We start from the raw sequence: 10,987 nt of genomic DNA on the forward strand, positions 1-10,987 counted from the left end.
CTTGAACCTCCACAGCTTATAGCACCAACTACATCCTTGACTCCTGCTGCACAACCAGAAAGGGAGAAATGGCAGGAAGACCTAAATTAAAGAGAAAAACCACACCCAGAATAAATACTCTAGTAAGTCAGTTGCCAAGACAACAATAAAAACTTTTACAATCCACACCAAGAAACAGGAAGATATGGCCCAGTTAAAGGAACAAGATAAGCCTCCAGATGACATAAAAGAATTGAGACAATTAATCATAGATATTTAAACAAATCTCCTTAATAAATTAAATGAGATGGCTAAAACGATTAAGGATATTAAGAGACATTTGATGAGCACAAAGAAGAATTTGAAAGCATACATAGAAAAATAGCAGATCTTACGGGAATGAAAGGCGCAATAAAGGAAATTTTAAAAACATTGGAATCATATAATAGATTTGAAGAGGCAGAAGAAAGGACTGGTGAGCTTGAAAAAATGGTCTCTGAAAGGGAACATGGAAAAGAACAGATGAAGAAAAGAATGGAAAAAATTGAACAAGTTTTCAGGGAACTAAATGACAGCAGAAGACATGCAAACATATGTGTCATGGATGTTCCAGAAGGAGAAGAGAAGGGAAAAGGGGCAGCAGGAATATTTGAAGAAATAATGGTAGAAAACTTCCCAACCCTACTGAAGAACATAGATATCCATGTCCAAGCAGCACAACTTACTCCCATCTGAAAAAAATCCAAATAGACCAACTCCTAGACACATACTAATCAGAATGTCAAATGCCAAAGACAACAAGAGAATTCTGAGAACAGCAATTGAAAAGCAATGCCTAACATATAAGGGATACCCGATAAGATTAAGTGCTGATTTCTCACCAGAAACTATAGAGGCAAGAGTACAATGGTGTGATATATTTAAGATACTACAAGGTGGGAAGCGGATTTGGCTCAACTGATCGAGCATCTACCTACCACATGGGAGGTCCAGGGTTCAAACCCTGGGCCTCCTTGACCCATGTGAAGCTGGCCCATGCGCAGTGCTCATGCACGCAAGGAGTGCTGTGCCACGCAGGGGTGTCCCCTGTGTAGGGGAGCCCCACGTGCAAGGAGTGCGTCCTGCAAGGAGAGCTACTGCATGCAAAAAAAAACCACAGCCTGCCCTAGAGTGGTGCCACACACATGGGGAGCTGACACAGCAAGATGATGCAACAACAGAAAAAAGAGACACAGATCCCTGGTGCTGCTGACAAGAATCCAAGTGGACACAGGACAACACACAGTGAATGGACACAGAGAATGGACACAGTGGAGGGGGGGGAAGGGGAGAGAAATTTTTTTAAAATCTTAAAAAAAAAAAAAGATACTACAAGAGAAAAACTTCTGGCCAAGAATCTTATTTCAAGCAAGATTGCCTTTCAAAAATGAGGGCAAGTTTAGAATATTCACAGATAAACAGAAACTGAGAGAACTTCTAACCAAGAGACCCGATTTTCAGGAAATTCTAAAGGGTGTGCTAGAGCCTGAAAAGAAAAGAAAGGAGGGGCCTAAAAGAGTCTAGAAATGAAGATTATATCAATAAAAGTAACTAAAAGTATCAAAAGAGTGGTGAAAATAAAATATGACAGATAAAACTCAAATAGTCAGGAATAAACTTAAACAATGATGTAAAGCACTTGGATTCAGAAAACTGCACTCAATGTTAAAAGAAATCAAAGAAGTCCTAAATAACTGGAAGAACATTCCATGCTCATGGATTGGAAGACTAAATATCATTAAGATGTCAGTTCTACTCAAATTCATATTCAGATTCAATGCAATCCCAATAAAAAGTCCACCAGCATTTTTAAAAATTGAAAACATGATTATCAAATTTATTTGGAAGGGTAAGTGGTCCTGAGTAGCCAGAAGCATCTCAAAGAGGAAAAACAAACTCTCCTCTCTAGACTTTAAATTATATTACCTAGCTATAGGGGTAAAAACAGCACGGTCCTGGCATAAAGGCAGACACATAGACCAATGGAACCAAACCGATAGTTCAGAAACAGACCCTCACATGTATGGTCACATGTATGTGGTATTAACAGATTTTTGAATACCTGTCAAACCCACACAGCTTGGGCAGAACAGTCCTTTCAACAAATGGTGCTGAAAGAACTGAATACCCATAGCTGAAAGAAGGAAAGAGGACCCTTATCTCATATCTTATCCAAAAATTAACTCAAAATGGATCAACAACCTAAAAATAAAGGCAAAAAGCATAACGCTTCTAGAAGAAATTGTAGGAAAATAGCTTCAAGACCTGGTGGTAGGTGGTGGATTCTTAAAGGAGATAAGGTGAGGACTGAGATGGACTACTGATGTCTAATGTATGTAGCAGTTTTAATTAGCTTTACTGTAAAAGTGTGGAAATGTATAGAGTGGACGGTAACACACAGGAACAGCTAGTTTATAAATGGGGTTATGGCTGAAAATGGTAGTTTAGGGAAGCGGACTTGGCCCAATGGATAGGGCATCCGCCTACCACATGGGAGGTCTGAGGTTCAAACCCCGGGCCTCCTTGACCTGTGTGGAGCTGGCCCATGCACAGTGTAGATGCACATAAGGAGTGCCGTGCCATGCAGGGGTGTTCCCTGCGTAGAGGAGTGCACCCCGTAAGGAGAGCCGCCCAGCGCGAAAGAAAGCGCAGCCTGCCCAAGAATGGCGCCACACACACGGAGAGCTGACACAACAAGATGACGCAACGAAAAGAAACACAGATTCCTGGTGCCGCTGATAAGGATAGAAGCAGTCACAGAAGAACACACAGTGAATGGACACAGAAAGCAGACAACTGGGAGGGAGGGAAGGGGAGAGAAATAAATAAAAAATAAATCTTTAAAAAAAAAAAGGTAGTCTAGGTATGTAAATGCCAATTAACAGAATGCTAGAGAATATTTATTCTAGGAACAGAATAGCACAGTAAACCAAGAGGTGGATGAGAATTGTGGTTGATGGTACAGATGCAAGGGTGTCCTTTGTTAGCTTTTGTACATCACTATTGCAGGGTGATGGGAATGTGGAGAAGCATGGGGAAAACATAACTGGATTGACCTGTGGACTGTGGTTGGAAGTAATAATATAATATTCTTGCCTCTATGCCAAAGACGTACTGTGTTGATAATGGGGCATTATGGAAAATGTGTGCCAAAGTACACCATGAACATGGTAACCATCAGATGATATTATCTTAACTGTAACAAATGTTCCACCACAGTGTGGTGTGTTGATATAGGGGTGTTTGGGAATTCTGTACATGTGCATGATTATTTTATAAGTTTACAACTTCTGTCATAAAAAACATATTTAAAAATAATAATAGGGTAGGTTGGGGGGTAAATATACCAAATATAAGGACTATAATTAGTAGTAAGGTTTTGACAACATTCTTTCATAATTTGAAACAAACATTTCACAACAATGCAAGGTGTTGGTGGAGGGTTGATGTATGGAACCCCTGTATGATGTTAAGCATGTTTGCTTTGTAAGTTCACAACTTTTACTATATACTTATTGTTTATGTACGTTCATATATAAATAATATAAAGATAATAATAGGGGGTTGGGGGAAATACTTTCTTTAGTAGTAATAGTTTGACAATGCTCTTTAATCATTAGTTAAAAAGGTTTAACAACAATGCAAGGTATTAGTGGTAGGGTGAGGTGTGAGAGTCCTGTATGATGTTATATATGTTTGTTTTGTAAGTTCACAAGTATTACTGTACACTTATTGTTTATGTATGTTCATGTATGAGTGATATACTTCAATAAATTTTTAAAAATTAAAAAAAAGAATGTTGGATTTTGTCAAATGTCTTTTCTGCATCAATTAGATGATCATTTGATTTTTCTTCTTTGATTTATTGATGTGGTGTATTATGCTGATTGATTTTCTTGTGTTGAACCTCCCATGCATGCCTGGGATAAAGCCCACTTGATTATGATAAATAATTCTTTTAATGCGTCGCTGGATTTGATTAGCAAGTACTTTGTTGACAATTATTGTATCTGTATTTATTAGGGAAATGGATCTCTAATTTTCTTTTCTCATCATATCTTTTTTTTAAGATTTTATTTTTTATTTATTTCTCTCCCCTCCCCCACCCCAGTAGTCTGCTCTCTGTGTCTATTCACTGTGTCTTCTTCTGTGACTGCTTCTATCCTTTATCAGTGGCACCGGGAATCTGTGTTTCTTTTTGTTGCATCATCTTGTGTTAGCTCTACATGTGTGTGACACCATTCCTGGGCAGGCTGCACTTTCTTTTGCACTGGGCGGCTCTCCTTATGGGGTGCACTCCTTGCGCATGGGGCTCCCCTACGCAGGGGACACCTCTATGCGGGGGACACCCCACGTGGAACAGCACTCCTTGTGTGCATCAGTACTGCACATGGGCCAGCTCCACACCGGTCAAGGAGACCCAGGGTTTGAACTGCAGACCTCCCATGTGGTAGGCAGACGCCCTATCCACTGGGCCAAGTCTGCTTCCCTTTCATATTATCTTTATCTGGCTTTGGTATTTGGATGATATCGGCTTCATAGAATGAGTTGGGTAGTGTTCCTTCCTTCCTGTTCAATTTTTTTGGAAAAGTTTGATCAAAATTGGTAATAAATCTTCTTTAAATGCCTGGTAGAATTCACCTGTGAAGCCACCTCATCCTGGGCTTTTCATGTTGGGAAGTTGTTTGATAACTGTTTTAATCTCTTTACTTGTGATTGGTTTGTTGAGGTCTTCTGTTTTTACTAGGGTCAGTGTAGGTTGTTTGTATGTTCCTAGGAATTTTTCCATTTCATCTACATTGTCTAGTTTGTTGGCAAACTATTATTCAAGTATCCTCTTATGATTGTTCTTATTTCTGTGGGGTTAGTAGTAATGTCCCCATTTTCTTTTCTAATTTTATTTACTTGCTTATTCTCTCTTTTTTTCTTTATCAGTGTAGCTAAGGGTTTGTCAATTTTGTTGATTTCCTCAAAGAACCAACTTTTGGTTTTGTTAATTCTCTCTACTGTTTTGTTGTTGTTTTTGTTGTTGTTGTAGTTGTTCTCAATTTCATTTATTTCTACTCTGACCTTTGTTATTTCATTCCTTCTGCTTGCTTTGGGCATAGTTCGCTGTTCTTTTTCTAGTTCTTCCAGCTGTGTAGTCAAGTCATTGATTTCAGCTCTTTTTTTTTTTTAAAGATTTATTTCTCTCCCCTTTCCCTCCCCTCCAGTTGTCTGTTCTCTGTGTCCATTTGCTGCATGATCTTTGTCCAGCGGCATGGGAATCTGTGTTTCTTTTTGTTGCGTCATCTTGCTGCGTCAGTTCTCCATGTGTGTGGAGCCATTCCTGGGAAGGCTGCACTTTCTTTCACACTGGGTGGCTCTCCTTACGGGGCGCACTCCTTGTACATGGGGCTCCTTTACATGGGGGACACCCCTGCGTGGCATGGCACTCTTTGCACGCATCAGCACTGTGCATGGGCCAGCTCCACATGGGTCAAGGAGGCCCGGGGTTTGAACCGCGAACCTCCCATGTGGTAGATGGATGCCCTATCCACTGGGCCAAGTCCGCTTCCCTCTTCTTTTTTAATGTAAGCCTTGATGGCTATAAATTTCCCTCTCAGCACTGCTTTTGCTGCATCCCATAGGTTCTGATGTGTTGTGTTCTCATTTTCATTCATCTAGAGATATTTATTAATTTATCTTGCAATTTCTTCTTTGACCCACTGATTTAATAGTGGGTTGTTTATTCTCCATATATTTGTGAATTTTCCCTTTTTATGCCTGTTGTTGATTTCCAGCTTTATTCAATTATGATCAGAGTAAGAGCTTTGTATAATTTCTATTTCTCCCTTCAGTTTTTTAAAGATTTATTATTTATTAATTTATTTATCCCTCTCCCCCACACACTATTGTTTGTGCTTGCTGTATCTGTTTGTTGTGTGTTCATCTCCTTTTTGGAGGCACCAGAACCAAACCCAGGACCTCCTGTGTGGGAGGGAAGTACCTAATCACTTGAGCCACCTCTGCTCCCTGCTTTGTTGTATCTCTCATTGTGTTTTCCTCCTTGTGTCTTTGTTGCATCATCCTATTATGTCAGCTCACCACACCAGCCCATCCCATCAGCTTGCTGTCTTGCTCCTCTTCTTTAGGAGGCAATGGGAACTGAACCTGGGACTTCCCATGTGGTAGGCAGGAACTCACTCTTGAGCCACATCCTCTTCCCTCTCCTTTCAGTTTTGGTGCAGTGTTTGTCTCATGTAATTTAGGGCATCCTGGTTAGGTACATATATATTTATGATTGTTAGTTCCTCCTAGAGAATTGTTCCTTTTATTAGTATATAATGACCTTCTTTGTTTCTAATAGCATCTTTGCTTTTAAAGTCTATTTCATCATATATAAGTCTAGGTACTCGAGATTTTTTACTGCATATGTGTAATATCTATTTCCAGCCTTTCACTTTCAATTTATTTGAATCCTTGGCTCTAAAGTGAGTTTCTTGTAGACAACATACTGATGACTTATATTTTCTTTTCCATTCCATCAGTCTGTGCCTTTTGATTGAGGACTTTAATACATTATCAGTCAATGTTATTACTGTAAAGGCAGTTCTTACTTCATTCATTTTGATCCTTGGGTTTTATCTATCATATCTTGTTTCACACTCTTTTTACACTTTCAGTTAAATTTACTGATATAATGTTCATTTCTACATTATCTTCCAAGTCTCTTTCTCCTGTCTTTCTCCCCAGACTATAGCTCTCCCTTTTGTATCTCCTGCAAAGTCCGTCTCTTCATTACAAACTCTCTCAGTTTCTGTTAATCTGTGACTATTCTAAACCTACCTTCATTTTTGAAAGACATCCTTGCTGGATATAAGATTCCTGACTGGCAATCCTTCTCTTTCAGTATCTTAAATATATTATACCACTGCCTTCTTGCCTCCATGGTTTCTGATGAGAAATCAGCACCTACTCTTATTGGACATTTCTTGTATATGATGGACTGCTTTTTTCTTGCTGCTCTCAGGATTCTCTCTTTATCTTTGGCATTTGGATTCCCTCCTCTGCCTCTTCATATCTGCTGTGATATACCTCCAGTGTATTTTTTATTTCATTATTGTTCCTTCCATTCCCATAAGATCTGCCATTTTTCTACATATGCTTTCAGATTCTTCGTGCTCACCAATGTCTTCTTTTTTATTTTTCAAACATTTATTATTTTTAAAAATTTATTTCTCTCCCCTTCCCTGCCCTCCCCCCCACCCCCAGTTGTCTGCTCTCTGTGTCCATTCACTGTGTGTTCTTCTGTGTCTGCTTATATTCTTGTCAGCAGCACTGGGAATCTGTGTCTCATTTTGCTGCATCATCTTGCTACATCAGCTCTTCATGTGTGCGGTGCCACTCCTGGGCAGGCTGCACTTTTTTTCACACTGGGTGGCTCTCCTTATGAACTGCACTCCTTGTGCGTGGGGCTCCCCTACGCGGGGAACACCCCTGTGTGGCAGGGTGCTCCTTGTGCACATCAGCACTGTGCATGGACCAGATCATCACACAGGTCAGGAGGCTCTGGGTTTGAACCCTGGACCTCCCATGTGGTTGGTGGACGCTCTATCTGGTGAGCCAAATCTACTTCCCACCCATGTCTTCTTTTTTTAAAAATTTAAATTTCTTTATTTTTTGTCTTTATTTATTTTTAATGTTACATTAAAAAAATATAAGGTCCCCATATACCCCCCACCCCCTGTCACCCCACTCCTCCCATAACAACAACCTCCTCCACCATCATGGGACATTCATTGCACTTGGTGAATACATCTCTGAGCACCCACCAGTGTCTTCTTGATGTCCTTAATCTCTTTAGCCATCCCATTGAATTTATCAAGATTTGTTTGAACATCTATGATTAATATCTCAACTTCTTTATGCCATCTGGAAGCTTAACTTGTTCATTTGATTGGGTCACATCTTCCCATTTCTTGATATGTATTGTAATTTTTTTTGTTGGTGTCTCAGCCTCTGCTTCACTAGATATATTTGTTCTTGGTCCCTTTTCTCTCTGTAATCTAGGGTTTTATATTTGGTTGACTTTGTGCTACAGCTCCTGTTTGATACTCGGTTCAACAAATAGTGGCTTGTGTTTAGCCAATCTGAATTTTTTCAGCTCTTTCTCATTTTTTTTCTTGCCTTTTCTCCCTTGCAGGTTGTGGAATAAAGCCAAAGATGCATTTGATACTGTAAGCCGTAGAGGCCAAAGCTACTTGTGTTGCCCAGAAACCAATGAAGCTTCTCCCACCTTTCTCCTGGCCAGGGGTAGGGCTGGAGCTGCAGCCATGTGCAGAAATCCAAGCCATGCAGGCTAAGACCATCTATAGTTGCCCAGAGAGACTAACGAAGCTCTCTGCCCATTCCTCCCCTGCCTGGGGTGGGGATGGAGCCGCAGGTGCGGACAGCAAACCAAGCCGTGCAAGTCAAAACTGACCACATAGCAGTGCTCCAAATGTATTCACCAATGCAATGAATGTCACACTAATGAAAGAAGTTGTTGATGTGGGAGGAGTGGGGTGGGTGGGGAGTGGGGTATTTTTTAATGTAACATTTTGTGTGATCTATGTATCTTTAAAAAAACAAAACAAAGAGAAAAAAAAACTGACCACAGTTTCTCAGGTAGACTGATGCAGTACCAGCCCCCCCTCCTCCCCTGCTGAAAGCGGGAATGGAGCCTCCAGCGTGCCCAGCAATCCAGCCTGTTCTTGCCCAAAGCGACCGCCATTGCCCAGAGAGGAGGAGGGAGCACGTCCCTCCCCCTGCCCTGTCAGGGGTGGGGTCGGAGTCAGAGATGTGTCCAACAGTCTAGTGCGTGCAGGCTAAAGCAGCTGCAGTTGCCTGAAGAGGCTGAGTGGGCACTGTCCCTCCTCCTGCTCTGTCAGGGATGGGGACGGAGCCACAGACGTGCCCGGAAAGCTGGCCCAGGTCCCCTTAGCCTTCCCACCTGCTGGAGGCAGGGCTGGAGCCCAGGCCAGGGCCACAGTCCGGCCCAGGTGGAAAGAAGTCCATCCCCACCCCCACCATGAGTCCCAATCAGCCCTGCCCGCACCCCCATACTGGGAGCAGAGAATGGAGGTCCCTGGCCTTCCCTCTGGCCCACACAGGCCCAAACCCCAGCTGTTTCCAGGACTGGACTCCAGCCAGCCGAAACCCACCGGCCACCAGCTCCCCGGCCCCCAGCCCCAGAGCATGGAGCCTCCAGCTCCAGCCAGGAAACAGCTCCCAAGGCAGCCAGAGCCTCCAGCCGGGGACATGCCCTGGCCCCCGCTGTGCAGAGCATTCCACCCGCAAAGCTCCACTGCAGACACGCAGCCTCCCCTCAGCCCCTCTGAGGATGCCACAGGGTACTCTTCTGGTCTCCTGGGCCCCCAAACAGGTGATTTAAATAGCTCTGGGTTATTTCTAACTGCCCTGAAGGACACGCTGACTCTTGGAGCTCCTTCACTGCCACTATCTTGGCTCCTCCCCCCAAGGCTTGCTTTTAAGTGATATCTGGTGGCACCAGCCTTTAGTCTTGGGCTAATTGGACCTTGCTCCAGGGGCAAACCCTTCTGAGGACTCTACTCAATGCCCCACGTACCAGTCAGTATCCAGTTAGGAGACAGAAACCACATGGTGATTTGAACAGGGAAAATTTAATATAAAGAATTAATCAATGTCACAAGGGATTGGAGTAATGAGGGATTGGTTGGTTGGCAGGAGGTAAACAGATCTCCAAAAGAATATAGGAGGGAAGCGGACATGGCTCAACTGATAGAGCATCCGCCTACCATATGGAGGGTCCAGGGTTTGATCCCCAGGGCCTCTTGACCCGTGTGGTGAGCTGGCCCACATGCAGTACTGCTACGCTCAAGGAGTGCCCTGCCATGCAGGGGCACCCCCGCATAGGGGTGTCCCACGTGCAAGGAGCGCACTCCACAAGGAGAGCCACCCTGCGTGATAAAAGCGCAGTACGCCCAGGAGTGACACCGCACACATGGAGAGCTGACGCAACAAGATGATGCAACAAAAGAGAGATGCAGTTTTCCAGTGCCACCTGACAAATGCAGGCGGACACAGAAGAATGCACAGCGAGTGGACAGAGAGAGCAGACAACAGAGGGGAAGGGGAAAGAAATAATAAAATAAAATCTAAAAAAAAACTATATATATATATATGAATAGGAGATTTTAGGAGAAGCCACAACTCCCAGGGTAGAGATAGAGCACCTAAGGAAAAACTCTCCCTCCCCAGGTCTGAGATCCAGATGTTTTAGGAAATGGCATGACTATGGCTCAGTGAATGATAGAGAAGTTGTTGGGTGCTCTGCCAATGGAACTTGCTGGAAATACACCCTCTAGGATATGGGGAGTTGTAGCAGTTTGATATGGTTATTACTTTAAAAAATAGATATTGGATTATGTTTGTGATTTGGCTGTACCTGAGCGTGATTGAGTTATGATTGAGGCTTTGATTGGGCCACGTCATTAGAGCATTGGGCCACCAAGGGGTGGGGACTCACAGATAAAAGTCATGGCAAAGGACAGAGTTGAGGGTTTTTAATGTTGGAGTTTGATGCTGAAGTCTTAAGCTGGAGCCTGAGGAATTAAGCTCACAGAGGAGAGAGAAGCAAGCCCTGAGAAGAGAGGACCTGAGCCAGGAGAAGAACACAGAGGAACAGAGATGGCTCCTTAGACATGGCAGAAACCCCAGGGAGAGACACAGAGCCGTTCACCTGAGAGTCTACAGCTGACTTTGTGGAGAGAGGCAAAGTCTAAAGAGCCTCACAGTCTACAGCTGACCTTGTGGAGAAAACAGGCGCTGAGCCCAGAGGAACCCAGGAGCCTGAAGCCTCACAGACGCCGGCAGCCATCTTGCTCCAGCACGTGGAAATAGACTTTGGTGAGGAAAGTAACTTATGCTTTAGGGCCTGGTATCTGTAAGCCCCTGCCCCAAATAA

This window comes from Dasypus novemcinctus, chromosome 13, assembly GCF_030445035.2.
Source record: "Dasypus novemcinctus isolate mDasNov1 chromosome 13, mDasNov1.1.hap2, whole genome shotgun sequence".
NCBI lineage: Eukaryota > Metazoa > Chordata > Mammalia > Cingulata > Dasypodidae > Dasypus > Dasypus novemcinctus.